A 24,397-nucleotide genomic window follows, 5' to 3' on the forward strand; every position below is an offset into this window, starting at 1 on the left:
TAAATAAACCTCATCAGGGAAAGTCAGAGTGAGAATCAGATGTGCATCGGCTGCTGTGGTACCAGCCCAAAATATGTTCTTGCCTCACAGTAAAGAAAACCCAAAGCATTTTGCTGTTTCACTGAGGAAGCAACCATCCCAAACTGATTTCATCTACTGGGGAGTAACGGGATCATATCTTGCCCTATAGACGAGTGTTGGTTGAAATACATTCAGCAATGCTAGCTGTTTGCCACTATAACAACGTAAGTGCCCACTTGTAGGTTGTTTCCTTTAAAAAAAAAAATAATTGAAACAGTTCGCTTAGTATAATTTCATCACCTTTGTTTAATCCCATTTTTAAGCGGTTGACCTTAAATTCAGATCAACCCCAAAATAAAAGGCCTCTGACAGAGATGTTTGTATTGCATTTCACACAACACAAGGAACATATAAGCCAACATTGGCAAAACAGAGCTCAACAGGATGTCCTTGCTTTGAAAATTTCATCCCTAATGCGCACAGACGCTCTTTTATCTACAGTCATCTTTTTTAAGGGATCCAATCTTAAAAAGCCTTCCTCTTACAAGCAGCCTGACAAGTTCATTGGAAAAGCCCATGAATATAAAGATATCATATGAGCAGAGGTTGGAGGACGGGGCGTTTATACATTACAAGCTCGGTCTATAAGCACAGCAGTACACATTTGATTTATCTTAACTCCTACGCTAATACTAGCCAAGTAACACGGCCAGATCAGCGAGGGGATTGACACCCACGCACCAGCACATCTCAAACCCAGAATTCCTCCCGCAGGGTCCAACCCCATACAGCTTTATTCACGTCTAGCGGTGCTTTGCACCAACACAAACAGGGCATCGTGCGAATCAAGGCGCACCACCACGTGAGCACGGGTATCAGAAATCAGGTTCGCGGTGAGAGCGCTGAGCATCCTGACTGAGATCCACGCTGTCAGGGATTAGGGGCAGTGAGCAATGCATTAAAGCCAGCACTGCCAGCCCTGCGGGCCAAACGTACTGCGTCCTGCCTAAAAGCCTTCATGGCTGCCTGAGTCCATTTAAAATAAAAGAAGTAAGCGTAACAACCACTTTTCCCTTTACAAGGGAAGCCAAGTAATCTCTCCAGGTCAACTCTGAACGACAGAGAACAATCTCATTTTACCCGAACGCCAGCAGCACCTCCAGACTTCCCTACGGTTCTCTCCCCATTACTTACCGCATATAAAAAGGGCAATTTAACTGAAGGAGTTTATATTTGGGGCTTTTTTTCAGCACTGTTTCCAGAAAATAGCAGATGTTGGTTAATGATCTTTAGACGTTAGATCATAAACCACCCTCATTTCAAACACTGCAATTGGAGTGATTATTTGTATATCATTAAGCAACATCCTCAGAGCAAGCTCAGTATATTTCCTTATTGTTTCATTTAAAAACAAAAATATCAGATAACTTTTTATTTTATATCTTTAAATTTACAGGATATCGTCAAGGTTCTTACCTTCGCTTCATTCCTTCTTCTCAGCAAAGCAATATATAAGCACAGCGTCATTACAAAGTGCAACATTTCTTCAGCTTCACAACACACGGACACAAAGCAGATGACATTTGTCTGCACTGAGACACCGGATGAGCATTAAAACTGAATCTTATGAGTTTCCTTCTTCACAGAGTTACACAGCACGCTGGTCCCCATGAGGGGAATGATTCTATTTTAAACTCCAGACATAGAATCAGATTGTTTATTTCAAAGCGAAGATAGATGGGTTTGAGTTGGACTAGTGTGGGCGTACCTGGGCTCATATATATTTAGTAATATAGTAATTGCCTGTTTTTTCAAACACATAGAATGTGCATATCTATATATGCATCATATATATATACATATGGAGAGAGTGGGTCTTACATGCACTTACATATGTGTATATATATGCATGCATATCTCTCTGTATATGCCCATCTATGCATAGATATTTATAATTGCTTACATATATAATAGTACGCATTAAATAATATATATATAACACATAGACATATATAAAGTAAGATTCTATCTCATAACATGGATTCAGATTCAGTTTTATCTAAATACCTACTGGAAATATTATCTAGGCCTCTGATTCACTAGAACCACACTTAAAAAAATTAATTACATGATATATGCTGAGAAATGCCCAGATATGTGACAGATAAATTAGTTTCATTTGAACACATGTAGTGTATGAAACAAATTAATTCAATAAACATTGTGGCTCTCATCCTGCAAAAGCATATGTGAGTCCCAGTGAGTTCAGCTGTAATAACTAAAATTACTCATGGGCAAAAAGTGTTTGCAGATCAAGGCTATATATGCGATTTGGTTGTTACATTATGCTAATTTTGGATCTACTATTTCACCATAAAATCTGACAAGGCAGAGTCATTTATGAGACATAAATATAGAGAATTGAATTATAGAGAATCCTCTACATACGTAACAAGATCAATTATTAATTAACATTCTGAGACGAAGATACGTTGCCGTAGAGAAATTATTTAAGGGTATCTATTGGCAACACTGGTCATAGGGTGGGATCCTTTCTGTTCGCTCCATAGGGACCGCCGTGATATAAACACAGCACCCCAGGAACAGCCGTGCCCTGGGTACAACCTAGCCATTGCAGTTACTGCAAAGGGGGGGACACCCTTCCCCCTTGTCCCCCCATCACTGTTACTGTACCTGGAACAAGGCAAGCCGATGCATCACGTTGGCCTGTTTAAAGGAAGATATTATCTCATGCCCTGGCTGCTACTGTAATTCAGGTAAAGAATTACCTTTCCGCCGATCTGATCCTTCGCTGATGTAGTTAGCAGAGCTCCGCTGGCATTAATGGAGCCGTACAGATTTACACCCGTGAGAGCCCCATCTCCTGCACTCAAATCAGATGCAGACCAGCAGTAACCTGGCACATCGGACACATAGGGTAGACCTCAGCTAATTTAGATAAAGAATTGGGATTGAATTTGAGCATGCTATCTAGGTTTTCTCAGCAGCCTCTTCTCTCCTTTGGAGTTTTAGAGGGGGGTAATTCATCCCACATACCACATCATCACAGGTTCATCTCACTGAACTGTGGACACCTCCCTCTAAGCTAGTCACTCCCCTCACTGTTAACAGTGGGAAACACTTTTAGGGTGTGATGAATCTGATTTAGTTAGCATGTCTATTTAAAGCTGAGATGATTCCTGTCCTAGAAATGCCTGCTTGTCTCAGTTGACTATGCAGGGTGACTAGCTCACATGTGGGTGATGAAAGTCATCTCACCTATGTGACAGCTTCATTAGCAACAGTACTTACACTGAGTAAAATAAAACACAAGTATCAAATGTTAACTGAAAACAAATTTTGAACAAATTAATATTAGCATAATTGGAGATACAGACCTCAATGCAAGACAACATTAATATTCTCCTCCTCTGTGCTTTCTGGCCAGAGTTTTGGGTGTATGTGATTGCACAGGAGCAAAGAACGTTTCTGACCAGCAGAAAACTTGCTCTGTGTCCTGTCTTCAACAGTCTTTGCTGGAGGAAAATTTTCAAAGGACTACAAAAAACCAATTTCTGATAATCTTCCCCCCCATAGGCAAAGTTTTTCTGACCTCTGAGTAGTCTGAAATTAGCTCCAACTGTGAAGCATAAAAATTAACATACCTCTACGAATGTATTTTCACTAACTATTATATAACTCTGGAACACCGATCTATGGAACCCCCAACCTTATCTGAATCTAGACAGTCAAGATACTGACTACAAAATACTTTGAAGCAGTGAGTGCCCCACTCCTATGAAGAAGAATTTCCTTTTAAATTAGCATTAAGCAAATGACTTAGCTTTGCCATATCCCAAGCTGAGACTTTGTGCCTGAATTACAGAAAGGGAAATTAAGACAGGGTGAAATAGAGGCAATTGTTTTCCGTAATGCTGTGTCCACATCCTTAGAGTAGCCCATTGGAGGCACCAGTGATCCGATCTGCAGGCGATCAGGGCACCTCCACCTCCATTTGGTTTCATTTTTGTGAAGAAAACTGTGTCCCTTAAAAGCCTTGTCCTGTATTTTCCATGCAGCTGTCCTTTATTCCCTTTCAGGGTTTGTGGCTACTGTAGGAATAATGCACTTTGCAAGGCGGATAATAAAAACTACAAAAGGAATCAGCTCCAGATGGGTTACAAAATTGATGCCTTCACCACCACCTTGCAGGCATTAACATTAGAAAGCTTTCTCAAGAAAGAGGAGGTTAGGGTAGATGAAGGAGAACACAGTGGAAAATGCCAATGAAACGCAAGCATAAATGCCATTAATAAATCACAGGCCCAGCACATAACTCCACATAGTAATTCCCAGAAAGACAGTCCTAATTGATAATATATACATAACTCTTCTGAATTTGTTAATTTGTTTTTGAACAGTATTGAACCACTCCTTAATTTCAAAGTGCTGTCCAGTGACTCTTTGTACTATGTAAAGTACACATTTTGGACATGTTGACTTCTCTAATTAGTCTATAAATACTTGACTTTTACCCACTGCTTTGGTAAGTGTGATAATTGCTGGGGAAAGGCCAAAGCATTTATGGTCAATCAGATGATGAGAAAAGGAATATGGCCCTTTCAGTGAGTAAAATGTAAGGCATTCTGTGGCAAGGCAGAAGCTATTAGCAGGATCAATATTTCTCCTAGTACCTTAATAAATCATTATATCAAAGAACAGTTGCAGGATGAAGAAAACCTCATTCTACCAATGAGGATGCTTCCAAATCAGCAAATAAAACATCATTTAAATTACAAAGACTTAATTGGTGTACAAAGGCAAATGGCAAGCATAGAATACAGCCCTCTGATGCTAGGCATGTAAGCATTTTGAATCATTAGTGAAGGAAGAAAAGCAGAAAAACAAAGAAACAGCTATGCTAAGAGCTCCACATGCATAATTTGCAAATTGGTAAATATGCATGAACCCACCATACTGTAGCTGACTGATGACACCATGTTTAGTGTAGTTATCATAGGTGGCAGAAACAGAAGAGCACCTGCAAAACAGGATAGCCTTTGCTATCTTTAATGTGTACTGAAAAGAATCCCCTTGCTGTCATTTCCACTGAGGCTTTTTCCTCCTCCTTAGCTAGCTAAGAAAAAGCTAAGATTTGTAAACATTAGAGTGAGGGAAGGGAAGAAATATTCTAATGGCTACTTTCAAGCAGGGGAACTTCTCACTGCTTACCTGATACAGCTACCATCACACGTAGCCATATAGCTTTCTTGGCCACACGACCAAGAAGGAAATGCTAAGTAGAGATGACTGGAGTTCTGTCCAAGTAAGGGTTGAGGGACCACAATCATGTACACATCCCACACTGTAGGTAACCCTCCTAGCATACACATATGGCTGTGAGAAGAAGATAAGGCATGCCAAACTACTTCATATGGTGCTGCAAACCTACACGTTGCTATGGAGCACACAAGTGCACAGCTTGTGAGCAGCCACCACTACCTTCTTCAGAAATACCAACTCACAGCACTTTTGATTTATAGTGTTACCTTTCAATCTAATAGAGAAATGATGAAACCTAGTGGGGAAAGAGTCGCTAGAGTAATAAATGTATGAGTTCCCACCGGGAGAAAAATGTAATTACTGTTGTAACCAGCATTCAGGTTTATTCTTTTGTTTGAATAATCTGGATCTACCTCTTTACTGAAGAGGTATTATAGAAAAGCAAATGTTTCTCAGTTGTTTAGTCACTAGTTTTGATCCCTGTCGCAACCTTGGAAGCTTGTTCCTAATTTATTCAGAGGCAACAATTGTTGACTTTGTGAAAGAAAGTCAACTGTTGAAGGAATTTCATTGTGGAAGTCAAAGTGGGTACTCTTTGGTTCTTTAGTTCATATTTCATATGCTCGTAATTCCATGTAGCTGACACTTTAGAAGGTCAGCTGTCGTATGGCTGGAAAGCTGACATCTCAAGAAAGTAAACAATGCCTGAAAAAGAGGGGAGAAGGAGCATCTTCTTGCTATGTGATAGCTCATCTCCCCACTCTGAGCCGGCAGAGATCTCACCCACTTTTCAAAATTCTCTGGAATGGCAGAGTTTTGGCCATATGGCAATTGACCTTCCGGAGTGCTGGCCATATGCATTTCCACCATATGTCTACATCTTTGAGTTAAATGCATACATGAAAATGAACAATGTCCAAATGTTTCATGCTCTGAACTCTCTCTATAGATTTATTTATTTTCTCAAACTGTAATATATTCCAAAAAGTAAAGCAGCTCAGTCTCTCTGTAAGTTACACCTCAAATAAGTTTGTTGGCTGATCCTTCTGTTGTAGAAAACATATCAATCCTGTTTTACAGAGCATACTAAGAGCCAACTTTAGTAGTAAGGAAACGGCTGTAGTTTATATACTTAACTGCCTATAGGCCTCCCAAGGGTTCTTCCTCTGCTCCTGGGGAGATTAGGTATTCTTCCCCTCATCTCATGCCCACTAAAACATATCAACATTATATCTCTGCTAGCATCCCAGGACTATTTTAAAAAGCAATTGGAAATACCCTTTTTGCCTGCATCCCAAAGTATTACTTTTTGCTTGGCATGTATCAGCTTTGTAGACTGTAAATCACTCGGGGCAGGGACTACTCCTATTTGTTTACGTCCTTAGTGGCCTAAAGGCATTATCAGCTTTATTCGTCAAATTATCAGCAGCAGAGGGGATCATTGTGAGCATGACCCAAACTTTAGCGATCATGTCCAATGGGATCACAGGGGGAAGGCTAATGGAGTCCGGTACGCCCTTTCAATGCCATTATCATAAACCTCTTTTTTTTTTTTTTCAGTGCAGTAAGGAGATACACTAACTCTTCAAACAAATAACCAAGAGCTATTGGGATGGTAGCAAATTAATTCAACAAAGATTCAGGATTTTCTTATTCTAGTCAGCCTGAACAATTAATTAACAGCCTCCTTGTTTGCCATTAATTTTGTTGCCATAGTAGCCTCTATAAATGGTTTCTAACAAACAAGGAAGATTTATCTTTCTTACTCTAAATCGATCAGAAAACAAATGATTTCACATTCATTTTTGTTTCATTATGACAGGTAAAGCTCAGTGAATCATTACAACAGGGTCTTCTGAGAAGGATAAGGTGTCAGTTATTTTAAAAAGCAATCTTAAAAAGCAGATCCAGAGATTAAAAAGGAAGTGCCACTTCCATGCAAACAAAAATACGGGCTCCAAAAAGAATATTAAAAAATAACAACAATTTATAAGTAATAGATAGAAAAAGTTTCTAGAATTTTTTTAACTCTAATTAAGCATATTTCGCTTGGATATAAATACTTCCATGCACTATTTTTTCCTCCAAATTCACAGCTGGTGAGAGACCAAGGAAGAAAATCATTGTGAGAGAATTTCCTAAAGAACAGAGTTAAAATGAATTAGTTGAAACACAGGAATTTTTCATCCACTTTAGATTGCTTGGATTGTAAAGAGAACGGCAGCCCACAAGGGAGAAGGGAAGGCAAGGTACATGTCTGCAAACTAAATGCAGAGTAAGTTCTGACCATCATCAAGTGCTAAGGGTTTGGACATGTTTAGAGAAGTACAGGCTGCAACCTGCAAATTGGATCAATATGTTTCTTGCCTGATAAATTCCAGGAGGGAGATAACGGGTCCATTATTGGAAAAGATTGTTGTTGCCTTTCTTCTAGAGGACAAGGTGACAGATTCTCTTAAAGCAGTAACTGCTCTTTGCTTCTTCACAAAACCATGCTTTGAAAACAAGAGTCATTTCAAACCTTGTCCAATCTATAATCTGCCTCACTTGGAGTGGGGAGCAGGGAAGAGTTAGAGCATGGCAACGTAGCAAAGTACTCGGACTTCTTTGATTAAGAAGCTAGTAATAAGCCCAGGTACAAAATGCTCTAGTCACATCGGTCACCTCTTTTCACCAAGGAAAACAAAACAAACATGAAGGCAATGGGACTAATGTTCACCATTATATTAGTCATTTCCTACAGCCAAACTCAAAGCTCCTTGAATATTTTTCTATACTATCGACACCCAAAGTGATTGACTCAGCTACAGACCATAGCACAGTTAAATCTTATTGAGAGCAAATTGGTTTTTTCTTTACTTCACTTCTTGAAAGACCTAAAGGGCAAGTTTTTGGCCATTTCCCATACTGCCCAAGGAATATGAACACCAAAGTGCTGGGAAGATCATGCTACCATGAAAGCTGCACTGCCACAAATACAGAATGACATCAAGAACATGCAAAAGTTCCCATTTTTTAGTAAAAATGTTTCCAGTAGTTTGGAAATGTTTGGAATGTTTACACATTCACTTTTTTATTGTTCAATTTCAGGTTGATGGGACAGTTTCTCTCCTGGGATGGGGGTTTATAAGCTACCAAACTGTGGAGATGATAAAACATGTAGAAATAAGGAGACTAGGGAGCAGAGATTTGCTTCTGTGATAACAGCACTGCAGTGAGGGATACAAACCCCTAGATGTTGGTGAGTAGACCAGGGCCTTGCTCCTGACCCACTCCCCCTTCCACCACATCCCCTCAGCTGTATCAGTTCAAGCTTGTGCCTGGCCATGCCCAAAATCATACTGGGGTCATTAAAAAAAAAAAAAATCAATTTAAAAAATGGTTCTTTTAACATGAATCATTTCTCAGATCCAATTTAGAAAGAATCTGCTGAGCCACTAAGCGTAGCCGAAGGGAAGGTAACCTCTGGTGTGGAGCATGGAAATGAGAGCTTGAAGGCAGCATGCTTTGAGATCAGATCTGTATAATATAGTATCAAAATAATATATAAATACAGCCTAAGAGCAAAGAGCAGGTATGAATTTTGTTCTCTCTAGTTATTTTTAAGGGAATCTCTGCCTGTGCATCTATTACACCTTTACTAGCAGAACTGGGGCAGTAGCAAATTTGAACCCACTTTCAAGCCAACATAAAAGTTGGAGAGAAGTCACAAGAGGTAATTTATTACTAAATGTTTAATGAAAACCAGCGGCCAGACAGTGAAGCACCACACAAATTGGTGCCTACGGAGGAAGAGGAAGGTAGGCAGAGCGGCCAGCGTGAACTCTGCCTGGGAAAAGCCAATGGGCAGGTGTGGGCAGACCTGCCAGCTGCCATGGATGTGCCTCCTCAGGACGGGCTGCCCCTCACCGGCAGGGGCCAGGAAACTGATGTGGGAATTTTAGGCAAGAGGGGACATTAATCTGTTAAAAGAGGCTTCACCACTGCTCACAGAGCAATTTGTTTCCAGGGATCTGTTGTGCTTTAAGTGTTGGGCAAAGCCTACTGCAGCGTGTGCCTGAATGGTCTGGCTGTTGACACCAGCCTGCTGGGCCCACACTGAGCAAATTCAGGATTGTTCTGCTTGGGGTCAGAGGCAACTGGAAGCCACATAAACGTACGAGCAGTGCCAAGGCCAAGTTAACTGCACTGAGTCAGAGCTAATAAACATTGCCAATCATGGCAATTTATTAGCTTGTACTCAGCATCATGCTAACTGTGCTACACGGTTTCTGGTTGGCTTGGAAAATGCTCAAAGGAGCTCCTGTCTACCAGTAGACAGCTGTGTAGATGTAAACTCTTATCCGGATGTCTGTGGACTCTCACTGAGCACCTAAATCCTAGTGAACTGAAGTATAAACCAACCATTTAAAACTTTTGGGGAAATTTTGCAGGAAGGAGTACAGAAGGTGAACTAGGGGAATGAGGACTGGACTTTGGACCAAGGCCATAGGCCAAGGCCAGAGTTATGGCTCTCTATTGGGAGTGCCAGGCAAAAAGCCTGTAGCCTGGCACATGTCTGGAGGGCCTGGGATTGCAGAGCAGAGTCTAGGTTTGATCTAGGCTCCATAGTCTTAACCACCTCATGCATTCAGTGCTGAGACGGTCAGCAGTCCACTGCTCAGCACGTGCAGTGAAACCTCTTCATGGAAGCAAACAAAATGCTGCCACAAAGGACACCCACATAGATTTGGTTTTTTATTATAACTTAAAGACCTTAAAATACGCATTTGCATATTAAACACTGACTTTTTTTCTGAAAGCCTGTCCTAGGGCACTGCAGGCTGCCTGCTGGCTGTATGGCTCTTGACAGAGAGAAACTTCCTAACAGAAATCACACCTCACTTGAACCTACAGAAGGAGCTACAGAGGTGGACAAATCAAAGGTGCATTAATGGAGGAAGGATTGCAGGACTGACCATTATAAAATCTGGAGGCAAAGGTCTCTAGCATTAAAGGGGTATGCTCCTGGAGGGATTATAGAATGATCAGAGGCTCAGAATGCTCCATGGCCCAGAACAAGAGGACAACCAGCTCGCTCTGTATATCTACACTTCATTGGGACCAGATAGTGCATTTGATTGATTTCACTCATGTGTGACTGACATGAAACCTGACAGCAAGTGGTTTGCAGAACTTTGGCCAGGACTTTGGAGAGATTGCTGAAGAGCTCACACAGACCAAAAAAAAATCAACCCAAAAACCAAAACACCAAACCTAAAGAACCCCAAACAACTAAAAAATCCAAATAACCAAAAAAGAGAGAGTATTTCACTTGGTTGCAGAAGATGCTATGTCTTTAACCTGTTACTCTGTCATCATTTCATTTCCCTTCTCCTCTTGTTTCTTTGCGATCTCAAAACAGTAAAAAGGCTGTGTGAAGAGAGAAGAATAAAATATAAGGACACTTGGGATGTTTTCATGGAGTGAAAGAAACACTTTTAATTAACTACATAAGTGAATTGGTGGCCTTCAAACATTAAAAGAACAGCATCATGAAGAAATTAAGTCTCCTCTAAGCAAACCACATGATGACAGTCAATTTTATGAACAAGGTGCCATATTTCAGACTCAGGCCTCTCCTGGATTTAACATATGACCTTTGCTTTCAAGATCCTTGTCTCTCTGAAATGTTTTCCTTTATTGTCTTTGGTGCTAGTTCCTTATTATTAATTAGATCAAGTCAGGTTTCCACTGAGATTGTAAGACTAGTGGCATCTGTGTGTTACCTGTCAAGTACTGCCATAACTGTCTTCAATTGCTCTTGTAAATCTAGTGCCTCTGTGGAATCCCACACTATGAAAATTGTATGCTGTTTTTCAAAGCCCTTCCTCTAGTCTGCGTAACGTTGCAATATACTTTGGGTAAGGGATATAAAAGTAGAAAACCTTCCTAAGAAAATCACTAAGTGCAATAATAAGAATATTACTATTAGCAATAGCGAGAAGAAAGAGTTGGTTTGCTACTCAATGGGAGGAAAAGAAGGGTCAGCTGTGATCAGAAAGCCACAACAGCTAACACTGAAGACAAAGGAGTAGAAATTCAGGTCATAGTAGGAAAAAATAGATTAGAGAGAACTGAGATGATAAGTTAATTTTTTTCAAATTGGCTGGTCCTTCTGAATTTCACCCTAGACTATGCAGATAACTGACTGAGGGAATCTTAGAGCTGCTGGCAATTATCTTTGAGAGGTGAGGTCAGAAACAGTCAACTCAGCAAACACTCAACAGAAATAACCAAATAGGTGTAGTCTTGCTAAGAAGGAACTCAGGTTATGGAGCGGATCACAAGCTTAATCAGAGTCACTGTCACATATGTACGACTGTCAGACCAGAAATATAAAGGAGAATGTTATCTACAAGACACATGACGGAATTCTCCTTTATTACTTCACTTTGGATAGACTTCAACCATAACCTTAGGTGTAGTGTTGGACACCACATTTTAAGGTTGATGCGACCAACTAACAGTGAGTACTCTACAAAACACAACAAAAAGTGAAGGAATAAATTGTTATTTAATGTAAAGAAGACAAGACTTGGGAGAAACATGACAAAGGACCCTGAAAATACTAAAGATGGTTGCAGGGAAGAAGGGAATAACCCATTCTTGTTCATTGCAGGTAGGACAGAAGTAACTTGCAGGTTAAGAAAGGAAAAAAGTATATTTTCTAATGGTAAGGAAAATTAGGCATTGGAATGAATTGCCTTGAGAATCTCCATCAGTGGAGGCCCCCAGAAACGGGTCAGCCACAGCTCTGATGGGAAGAGTGTCAGCACAGCTGATGCAGCTGCAGGGCCCTCAAGCTACTTGCTAATTTTCTATGATTCTAGGAAAAAAACCTGTGGCTAGTTAGCAGGAGAATAATTTTTTGAGTTCTAGGATATTTTGGGCAACACTATGTATTACCTTTCCCTTAGGTAACTTTCAATAGTGTTCTGAAAGCTCAAAGTTAAAGAGTGCTTTGACCCAAGATACTCTTTCATCTTTCTACTTTCATTTTTGCTGTTTGAGCAAACTGCCTGGTCATGCCTCTGATTCTTACAAAGCCTCTTGAACACAATGTTCAGTGGTTGGGGTTTTTTTTTGTTTTTTTCCCCAAACATGGGATCGATGACATTAAGTAGCAACACACTATTTCCTGAATGGTTGCCTACAGCCATTATTGGATCATTTCTTCTATGGAGTCAACCAACTCATATTAATGTTGATGTGAATTCCTTTAGATTTTGCTTTTTTTTCACTTGTGGCATCTAATAACCAATTTCTCTCTCTATTTTCCCTTTTCTGGTGCAATAATTGACCCTAGAAATCTGGAAAAGTATATCTTAGGACACTCAATCCCAAAGTGCTATCTGTGTTACACTTCAACCTAGAAATAAACCTGAAACTTTATCAAATTCAAGGCTTTGCCTTACTATTACTTATGATATTGACTTAAATTCGCTGGGGTTTGAGTGCTGAGGATGAACAAAGGTTGCTCCTGAATTAAGCTGGTGTCAAAGAGTTTTTACGAGGCTGGCAACAAGGACCTGAATAATCATCACAGGCAGCTTCTAATGGTGATGATAGCATTGCAAATATATTCATTGCAGGATCAAACTCACCAGCATTCTTCTCTCATATACACAAATAAAAAAAAAATTCCTTTAATGTTTACTATTTGAACTGGTAGCCTTTCCACACATTTTAGCTAAAGAGCAGGAGGGAAAGGACATAAACCTGCCAACGTTGTGCTAGGCTTTGGTGGAAAAAAGAAAAGATTTTTTTCTAACTGTCTATTTTGGCTGGTGCTTGGCCATCTGAACACTCCTCATTTTTTTTAAGTAATAAGCTCTGAAAGTTTCGCTGCTGTTTCTGGAGACTTGGACAGTAGCAGTGACAGTGGATTTCTCCTCCTCTCAACTGGAGAAGATGTTTTAACTGCCTTTCAGAAGTGAAATCAATTCATATCTTTCTGTCTAGGGCAACAGACTCTCACTGGAGCTGCAGCTTATGAGTTTTATCTTGTTGTGACACCTGCTTTGGTCAAGGGGATTACTGATTACTCCTCCTGGAAGGTGTCAATACTGATGATGTTCAGTCGAGCAGCTGTCCTCCCTCTTCTATTATTATTATTCATGACGTGTGATTGATTCTTCTGAGGGCCGCAGTGACAGAAAACTTAGCAATTCTTTGCTGTCTTTCTTTTAAAGAGACCTGAATGGACAATTATTGTTTCTGAAATGTGCTACAGCCACCATTCCACCTCATTTGTTGTTCAGATATCCCGGTGTAACCAGAGTGCGGACAATGAAAAGGTGCAAGATGTGCCATTATCCATATGCTGAGAGCTATCAGTTGCACACTTATTGTCTCTCCAACAATGTCATTCATTATCTAGTATCATACTGAGAAGAGTTTAAAGGATAGAAGAGAGAGAAGACACTAGCAGTGATTCCATCTAGACAAAGCTGAGGTAAGATATGGATTGGAGTAATTTTAATTGAGGGTATACCTCCATAATTAATTATCGAGCTTCTAAATTCTGGGCTTATTTTACATAATTTGTATCCATCTGAAAGTCATATTGACTATATACAGCTTCTTAACACTGGTACTTGAGTCAAGAAATTAACAATACATGGAGGGATACAGGTACACGAAAGGAGCGTAGAAAAAAAAAGGTTTTGCAATGGAACCTATAGGATCTACATGCTTATTCTGAAAAATAGATAAATTAAATAAACTACAACATAAAGTCATTTTTCCTTCTAATATTTCATATATTACCATAAAGAAAGTTATGTTCAACTGTTCTGTCTTCACTACAAAAAAGACACCAAATGGCTTCCTATGGAGCAAAGAAAGCATAGCTTGGATTTTAGAAATACTCCTAACTGTTGTGTAGCTCTGGAAGAGATTACACAGGGTGGCACTGAAATCTTCCTCACTGGAAGATTAGATAAACATCTCTCACAGGTTATCTAGACATCTTTGGTCTTGCTAGTAACCCAGGCAAATGAGCCAAATGATCTTTGGTGTCCCTAAGGTGTTCTTGACTGTTGACACTAAAGATGTCCCTTCTTTTTGTGTAATGCCCCAGGAATTCAGATCGGCAAAGCCCATCATCAAATTGCCGCTTTGAAACAGAAGATGATGGGCACTGGAGTGAGACTAGAAAAGAGCCTTACTCCTGATCTGAGTCTACAGACACTTTCTGTAGTTTGCAGGAGTCTCTCAACCGCTTTCCCATTCTTCTGGGAAGCAGCAATGATAAAACAACAGGGAGGTATTTAAGGATGCTTCTGGGCTGCTCCTCCAGCAGAGGAAGCACTTGTCACCATTCCTAGGAATTCCTTAGGAACAACTCAAAACATAAAAGCCGATTAAAGATCCTGCTGTCTAGGCTGGTTGGTTTGTTTTTCCTGCTTCCATATTAATTTCAGTCTCTTGCAGAACTCTTGCTCTCACCACAGCTCTTATTCAGGTAAGCAAACAGTCATTTTATCTTTTCTAATAATCACCTGCTCCTTGCCTTGCTGTGGGCAATAAAAGAACAGAGTTGGATGGTCACAGACCCTCTGAATCATCATTCAAAAATAAAAAATCCATATGTGTGTTTATATCAGCTTACACATACATCCCATGATTTGGACACAATAGTCTTTGCAAACTCACAGTCTTGTTTTAATTTCTGTTCTAATAAAATGCAACTGTCCCTCTATGGCAACTTTGTGAGATTTACATCCCCCACCCTCCCATTTTATTCTGCCACATTTCCTTAGAGCATCTAGCTTATAGATTTTCTCCAGCTACCAGGCTATTTGGCTTCCATCTGTTCAATAATTCAAATATATGCATCAAATGCACACATGGCACATTTCCAGGCAGTGACATCCCCTTTTCCCTTTTTGTAGCCAGGTAATTTGCATATAAGTTGCAGAAAGAGAACATGCTCCTCTTTGCCTCCATGGTTCTGTTTCGTGCATCAGCTCCACCCGTTTCCTCTTTGCAGACCTCCAACGCGTTGCGTGCGAGCAGCCACTTCATCGCCCTCAGTGTCTCTGGTGGGAGAGCTGAGGCGTGAGCAAAGCCTGGTGGCATCAAGAGCTTGGCCTCTCTATCTGCACGGCTTTAAGGCAGGCATGTGTATCTAAATACAGCGGCAGCAGGGCTCTCCAGGTCCGCGTGCAGCACTGGTACGGAGATCAAAGGCATGGTTGTCATGCTTACATGCTCATGTGGAAAAGTGCTCTCCCTAGGCTCTTCCCCTCCTCTCTCCCTCCCCTCCATGACTTTTGACAGATTGGTGTTTTGCCAATTGTGTTTTCATTACTGAAGAAGCAGCAAGACAAGGGAGTAGCACTCCCTCCACCAAACCCCACTAGGAGCCAGCTCTGGCCGACCATGTGCGCGGGAGGCTGCAACAGGAGGATGGGTCAGAGGAGCCCAGTCCCGGGAGACGGGGGCTTCCCATCCCACGTGGCAGCCCGTTCTCTTTCAGTGCTCTGAACTCTTTTCGCTGCCTGTTTTTCTCTGCTCCCTCTAAAACCAAGACACTTGTCTCACCGTAGGGGTGCCAAGGGCAAAGGTTTGAGGACACCCCGAGAGGTGTTTGGAGAGATGCATAATTTAGTGACCCCAATAGAAAAATTTAATAAGCTCCAGCAATAAATGAATAAAACTCAAACAAAGCAAGGACAAGTAACAAAGATGTCAGGGAAAAGGAAGCTCCTCTGGAGAATGGATGAGGGATCACAGGCAGAAAATAAAAGGCAGATTAAGAAAACAAGAACTGTACAAGAGGAGGAGATACTTATGAGAAAAAAAATACATTAAATTTGCAGCAAAAGACATGGGATAAATGGGAAAAGCTGACCTGGATTAAATGAATTATTTGGCGAGACCAGTATCCTGTTTTCCTTCAATGTCAATAGCAGTTGCTACAGAGAAGTGGTACAAGAGACAAACACATAGCTGCAGAAGAAGCTTCACCCAAACCCCAAGACAAGTACCGGTGAGTTCGGCCATCAGTCAGGCAACTGCTGTGTAATTGCTTTACAACTGTGTAATATGAAAAACACATCTGTAATGGCATTCTTATTGATGTAAATATCTATTTCTTGCAAAGGTTCAATGCAATACCTTTTGATAATACCTTGGGGCAATACTTTCCAAGGGGAAATTATACCTTCTATCTCCTTTTTAGTAGAAATGTCTTACCTTTTAATTTAATTGGTTTGCTTTTGCTTATGCATTATAATGAAGGTACAGCACAGCCATACCCAAACTACTTTATGCCATTAGTACACCTATATCTAATATGTACATTTATTTAAATTAATATCATATTTATCTTCTTTTTAAATGACACAATACTAATTTGTATGTATATCACAAAGCCACAATTCTTCAGGAATCAGACTTGCAAACAAGGAAACTTTTAAGTGTTTTAGGCAAATGAGTTGCCTAAGATTTCTCTGCATAGCAGCTGTTGACTACATTTGTATCAAATTCATTAGGACACAGGCCCAACCACACTTTGCTTCAGCAAATTTAGCAGCAGCTCTTGGAAGTTTTTGGTGAGCCGTGATTCAACCAACGCTCATAGACAGGTCTGGAAAGGAAGATTTTATAAAGCTGCTGCTGCTAGTAAAGGATTTACAACCCACATGCCAATGCATGCAACAAGTTTTCTCCCTTTATCTTAAATGTCTTTCAGTGTTTCCACTTCTTTCTCCCCCTTGACAAAGAAAAATACAATTTTTGCCCTAAGGGATATCATCATTAAAGAAAGAAACAGTGCAGTCATAAAGCTTTAACATGACACAGATCATTCAACAGTTGTGCAATTACTCTGAAAAGCAACTTATTTTTGAACACAGAGCTTTCACTCAACACAGGCCCGAGGCATCACGATCAGATCTGTATCTGCGGTATCTCAACGAGTCTGACCTAGGGCTTTTGCTCATTATGGAAGCTGTAGACTTGTGTGAGGTTTACATCTAGGTTAGTTTCTAAAGCATTTTGGAGTTGGAATGGCATTAAAAGGTATTACCAAATCATAGTAAATTTCACAAACAAATTAGAAGTTGTTTTGGATACCCCTCTTCCCTTATATCCACCTAGTTTTGTCTTAGTTTAAGGTTTACAAGCCACATTTCCTCTAGAATTCCTACAGACTAATGGAATAGTAAGTGGCTACAAAGATGCAACAAGGAAAGCAATAAAACCCAAAGTGCTCTCAGGTAAACCAAGTGAATGAAACAGAGCATATTCCAAACATGAACATTTTTGAGAATTATTATTTAGGGCCAGATACAACTCCCACAGACCCTGAACATGATCCAATCGCAGGGTATGACCACCTAGATGGAAAAGCTGATTCCCATTGTTTTTTCTGAACAAATTTCTATAAAAATGCTGTTCAGTACTACCTTTGAAAGCAGTAAGCAATCAAATTTTTCTGTTATATAGCTGCATAGAAAAACATATTGAAATGCAGGGGAGTGTTTTCTACCCTCTAAATCATTGTGATCGCAGGCCGCAGTGCTTATAACACCATCGTTCTGGCTGACAAGGACATCATAGCATTAGGTACAGGCTCCTCATCGCTCCTCGCCATGCTGACACGACAGGAGTCAAGCCATTATTATTCTGCTCTTTTTACAGTCTCTTAAATATCAACTACTATTTTTATTATTTTCTTAAACTTTCCATGAACCTGAGCTCCTCCTGACCTGAAAGCCCCAGTAATTCTGCTGACCCTTTGCTAGCAGTGCTTCTCGAAACATCCACAGCTATAGCTGTGGGACAGCCGCTCACATATTAGCAACCTGGGTGGGAGCCATCGACTGCAGGGCCCTTTAGGGTAATGCAGTTTCAACACATACTGAAAGACATAGTGGTGAGGTGAAAATGACTTACAGGCCCAATTCCTTTCTGCAGTTCAACTCTATAAACTGCAATAATTCACTTCAAAGGAAAGACAAATGGGTTACTCTATATTTATACAACAGTAACTGAACAGAGTTATGTCCTAAACATTTTGCAAGAAACAAAAATATTTTTTCACAACACAGTAACATTAGATTTTAATTTGGTTTGCATGCACTTGAGATGATAGATAAAAAAGATAAATTGGCATAGGAATCCACATGCTGAAATATTCGGAAGGCAATAGGGTTTACAGACCTGTACGAAGGAAGGTAACTTCTCAGTGGCCCCATCACGGTATTTCCAAAGGAACGGTACAAATTCTCATGGCCAACCCTGCAAGAAGTGGAAAGAATAGTTAAAACTAGAGGGTTTCCAAAGGAAAAGCAAATAAGATCAGCTGTCTCCTTGGATACGCAATGCTAAAAGTCAGTGTAGAATTGGTATAGAGGATGTTAAACATTTTAAACTACAGAAGCTGCGATATCATAACAATTATTTAAATAGAACAAAGTCCAAGTTAAATAAAATACAAAATAGTAAGTTGTTTTTAAAGACATGTTATTGAAAACAGTCTTGATAAAAATGCAGTGAATATGTGGGACTGGATTGGAAAGAAAAGAAAAAAGAGAGAATACTGCACCAATTTATATTCCCTTTGAACTGTCTGTAATACAGACCTTAAAGTGCATTTTCAAACATATAGCATATCAAAGAAGCAGACATTTATTTCTAGCCATGGCACTTCTAGGCTTTTGGTAAATGAAACCAGAAATAGTCTAGTGGAGCTGTGCTGTGTGATAAAGCATGTACTGATGGGTTCTGCCCAACATCAGTAAACAATTGTTTTTTCCTTTAACTGAAGGAAAGAATTTCAGCAGTAAACAAATGCCTTGTGTCTTGCATGAATCCTTCAACAGAGTCAAAGCAAACCTGTCTTTTCACACCTCCTGCATGTGCTACTCCAAGTCAAAATACAAGTTATATTCTCTGAGATCTATCAGTTGCTATGTTTTCGATTATGACAACCATGATACACAAGGGATGGTGATACACAAGACACTAAAGCTTTTTGCTATAATCCCCCTGGAATCCACACCCGTTGTTGTAAGGATAATTATCTGGGTATCCCTGAGGCCAATTCTTGCAGTTTTCGTATAAAAATCACCTCTTGCATAAGACATGAAATTTAAAATCATCCCCTTCACAGATATCATTGAGTCACTCCATTACCTCTGGGACAGATATAAATTATGCATTCTTTGATTCTCTTTAAAATTTTAGATGCACAAGGGGACAGAGAAGCATCTAACTGGTACTAAAAATATAAGGCATTCAAGAAAGAAACAATAACTTGTATGGTATTAACTGCTACAGTGCTCCGAAGGCTCCCTGCCTGGTCAAGAAAAACACATAAAGCACTGAAACATAACAGCAGGCTTGCATGCTAATGGCTGCTAGTGACAAGGACTCATTGAATGTCACTGCTTCACATACTGCGTACTGTTCATTTTTCTTATCTATGTGACCTCTCCTTTGAAATGACTGATGAAACTCCCATGAATTAGCATCTCCGCTTCTGGGTATTTGCCACCAAGAAGGCATTCAGTAACATCTCTACTAAAATACAAAAATAAAACAAGGAGGGGGAAAAACATTCTAATCTTAACAAAAAATAGTCACTATGTTTGTTAAAGGATAGTCGGTGTGCACTGCAAAAGGACTGCTTCTCTGAAGCTTCCTCGTTAGGTTAGTTTTTACCTTGATGCCCTTTAAGAGTATTGGCTTGTCACAATACATGCATTCACATTTCAGACTTGGCTAACATTTTCATAATTGGTGTGAATAAAAAGGAATAGCTGTTACTGCAAGAAAAAAAAGAAATGTCTCTGTTCTGATGCCCTGCTGCTATGATGACCTATTTCACACTAGCATCTGTTCTCTTCTGATGAACCACTCCAGATGTAAGCTGGCAAAACAGCACTGCAAGTATGTTACCCAGACGTCCACTGAGTGCTGCAGATGTTTTTTTCCATGCTTCACGTTTAATGTGTGCCTGATTAATTTATTCTTTATTATTTCAACTACTTGGCCTCCAGAATTTCCTATGAAGTTTGCAGAATCCGGGCCCCAATCTGCAGCCATAAGGAGCAGCTCCCTTTGTGTGAGCGCGTTCATTAATGTCTAGAATAACCAGCCAAAAGAGCCTTGGTCTGAATTGCCAAAAGAAACGCAAACTTCAGTAATCTATTAGGCCTTAATATTATTTGCCTGTGGATTTAACACAACACTCATTTCAAATTCAAAATTACAGATGTTTGTAATATTCAGATGCACCAGTCTGACCAAAAATATTATGCCCATTCTCCGCCTCAAGCCCTTGACCTGAATGAGGTTAGTGACAGGGATATGAATGACTTGAGCAGAAAACGAAACACAAAAGTAGTTTTATCGTGAAGTACAATATTTCTTCTGTCACTTAACCGTTTTTTTTTTCCCTCTCAAAATTACAGGGTAGACTGCAAATCTTCAAGGCTAGCAGCCACTACGACAGCCTAAGTGCCATTTAAAAGAATAATAATTTATGAGATGCCTTGGTAGAATAGCAAAGGTCACAGAGAAGACTCCCCAGGGAGCAGAGGATGACAAAGGTTACAAAGATGACTAAAGACTTGCCTACAGGAAGGGATTTTCTTGGAAGGAAGATGTTTTGTTGCAACAGCTTCATCCTTCCTAACACACAGTCGCCTCATCCAAGTGAATAGTTCACCTTTAAGTTACCTGTAAGGCATTGCTTTACAAAATATGCTTCTGAAATTACTGGCTTAGCAGCTTGGCCACGTACTCAGGGCTCGTTTAGGTGCTGCCAGATGGAGGATGCTGTGGGTCTGTCCCACAGGGCACAAGGGGATGCCTAGTGACTGATTTGATCCCACCTGGGGGATCAAACTTGAAAAATTTCCGGAGTCTTTGCAAGCCAGTCTCCAAATAGATGCCACTTATGAGGCAGCCAGTGCCATTTGCAGACCTCTAACAGACCACCCCAGACTTGTGCAGTTTCTTGTAGAAGCAATGTGAATAGTTGGTATATGAGGAGCCTAAGACACATGGTTGACACATTGCTCCCAGGCAGCTGTAAATTTGCACACCAGCCATCACGCTGCACAGCAGTTTGGGCTGCTTTTTCTTGCCACAGCTACAGTATTCTTCCCCTTCAGCTGCCGCAAGTACAGAAAAAAAGACAAGGATGAAGACAAGCAGGAACAACTCTTCTTGGCACAGCTCCATGCTCCGCAACATCATCTCTGGGCTCATAAAATACGCATTGACTGGTGGAGAAGCTGGCACTGCAAACCTGGGGGTAACCGGCACTCTCTGAAGAACATCAGAGCGATAAAGAAAAGCTTAACCTGAAGAGCCAGCATGCAATACAAGACAACTCTTATCTCTTCAGAAATGTGTGGCCATAACCATCTTGAAAACCGACAGTTTCCAACTGCTCCTGACCTGTTGTGGGAAGTTTCTGCAGCCAGATTAATGGCTGGCACTTGTGGAGGAGGTCTGCATGGCTCTGAAGGGTACAGATGTAATATGTGCCGGTCAAGAATAGGTTATTGATCGCTTTGAGTATAAGGGATTATGCTTAATTGCTGTAGGACAACTGCTACAGCCCATCTTCCTGGTATTTGATCGCCATACCTTTTAGTTCATAAGAAGGTACCTGAGAGCCAGGTAAGCTTTCAGGGAAATTTACCCAAGGCAACATTTAGGGACTCTCATTTATTTTCTATGCTAAAATAGGGCAATTAGCTGAAGGGGACTGATGGCACGGACATTCATAGTATGTGCATTCCCTTGCTCCAGCAGTCTCTGGTCCATCACCATGGCCGATGAAGCCGTTGGATGGCTGTTCAGGTCACAGAACATTTTTACAGTCCCATAACCACACATCGACGATAGCAGAGTGTGCCTTTGGGAGAGGGAAGGGCAGAAGGCAAGCGGAAGTAGGATGCACCCGAGCAACCCTGTGATTGTAACAGCATCTTTTATCCTGCACATCACCTGCAGGAAGAAGGGAATGACACAGGACCGTTGCAAACACAACGAATAACCCAGGTGATGCCCACTCCCAACTGACAAATCCACAGGGCACGCTGCAGGGAGCCCCCCTGAACCTGGCTGAGAAAGGGAAGCGGCATTTCCAACACGTGCTTTGCCTAACTCTTAGAGCCGCTCACTCCAACGCGGGAGCTCCCTCTCAATGCCAAGCCTTGGCGTGCTCTACGTGTGGGGTTTTATACTCTCCCGTGTCGGTTTTGTGTGCTCTGTCTTCCTTTATTAATTTTAAACAGAACAGGGGGGATGTAAATTCACCATTGGGGATATGTCAGTGTTTGCACAACATGCTCTATATATACCTTTATTAATTTTGTATTGAATGGTGGATGTGATTTCACCCTGGGGGGAAATCGGGGATAGCGACAGGCCTTTCCCACAGCAGGGCAGCAGTGGGGAAGGGGAGGTGATTTCTCTGTGGGTTTGTTTTGAATGATGTGCGTGCTTTCAAGGGCTTCTATTGCTGAGAAACTTGTGCTTTCATGAACAGGCAGTTCCAGTGACATGACCTAGTGGTCTAAAGAGGTTGATTATCTTAATGTAGCATTTGTTATGCAAGTCTTACAGCTTACAGTACATTTTAAAAGCAGCAGATGATGCCTTTGCATAGTGCAAGAACTGTATGTAAAGGGGGAAATTAAAAAGCTTTCAAAATTAAGACTTATTTCCAAGTAAGACTTATTTTTTAACAGTACAAATGCATAAAAACTACATGAACTACAAAAGGATTGTTGTTTGATACAGGTTCACAAGGTTTAACTCTTGGCCACAAAGTTTAACTCTTGCCTCATTGAAAAAATTGCCTGAATCGGTGTGACCAGCTTGGCAGCCTAACATTTCCACCCCTGTGGTTCCGAGCCCCCCAACAAGCTGACAGTTGGCTTGGAGCATGCAGGGACACTCGACGCCGTGGACTGCCATTCCCTCAAGGTTGATGGAGATGTTGCAGAGAGTTGCTCACTTGTAGATAGCTGTTTGCTATCTACCTTTAATTCACACAACAAGGTTACACTCCATCATGGCACATCCCTTTCTTTCCAGACTCTGGTCCAAGTATATCTTTACTCACCCGTGACATGACATGGAGGGATTGTCCCCTTGACAATGGAGGGAATGTCCCCTTACTGTCCTATTTACTCTTATGGAAAAAATTCCCAGAGAAAAAAAATTTTCATGCCTCCCTCAATTTCCAGAGGCTCCCAGGTCACAAGTTGTTCATACTCAGCTTTGCCAAATTCTGGGAAACAGTAAACAGCAAACAGCGGTGTTCTGAAGGGTCTGGACCTTTCAGGTACGATAACCAAAAGGAAAGGAAAATACAGATGTTGTTCATGGTTCAGCTCTTCATCACAAAAAATAGGTATTTTTTCACCCACAATTCTGTAATGCCAAGTACAGAGCCTGCTTCCACTTTTGGAAACCTCCACACATCGTAGGTCTCTCTTCCTCTTCCTCTCCTACTGACTTTCAGAGCACAAAGTCTGGGCATTCGTAGCTCCTCTCCAGCTCCTCCAGCGCTCGCAAGCTGGAAGCCAGACTTATGTTTACTGCACAGGGCGATCCGGATTGGAATTCCTCTGTACAGTTGACTCCTCTGTGATTCCTCAGTCCAGGGACCTGTTGCAGGAAAGGGGCCATGGGGCGTAGGTATCAATGAGCAGCAATTTGGGGACAGTTTGCTGTACGAGGAAGGGAGGTGAATATGCACATGGGCGATCTAATGCTTTTTTTGTTGTTGTTTTTTGCCATTCCCCAGGCAGCTGTGACATGGAAGACACCCGACCAGCCACCAACAGACCTGTTTTACTGATCAGACGATGCCACAGTAAGAGTTACACTTATAAAAAGGACTTCCTAGCATTTATACTGCTGAACAGTGCCTTACTGAAATTACTGCTCATAACAAACTTAAAATGGGGAACTGAATTAATTACTTGTTTGAGCAAAACATGTTACAGCCTTGAAAACTGAATTATGGACTAGCTGGCTCTCACCGCACACATTTATGGTACAAGTCATT

General features: G+C 40.8%; 1 protein-coding gene across 5 annotated transcripts in view; it reads right to left on the bottom strand.

The window, feature by feature from the left end:
• The window catches only part of ENOX1 (ecto-NOX disulfide-thiol exchanger 1), a 374,541-nt gene that overhangs the window by 241,672 nt on the left and 108,472 nt on the right, over positions 1-24,397 (bottom strand). For all 5 annotated transcript variants that reach the window (XM_075741790.1, XM_075741793.1, XM_075741792.1 and 2 more), the window contains one exon: positions 18,520-18,597. The gene's annotated coding sequence lies outside the window, so the exon portion shown is untranslated. The remainder of the gene's footprint in view (positions 1-18,519; positions 18,598-24,397) is intronic.

Source organism: Balearica regulorum, chromosome 1, assembly GCF_011004875.1.
Source record: "Balearica regulorum gibbericeps isolate bBalReg1 chromosome 1, bBalReg1.pri, whole genome shotgun sequence".
NCBI classification, from domain to species: domain Eukaryota; kingdom Metazoa; phylum Chordata; class Aves; order Gruiformes; family Gruidae; genus Balearica; species Balearica regulorum.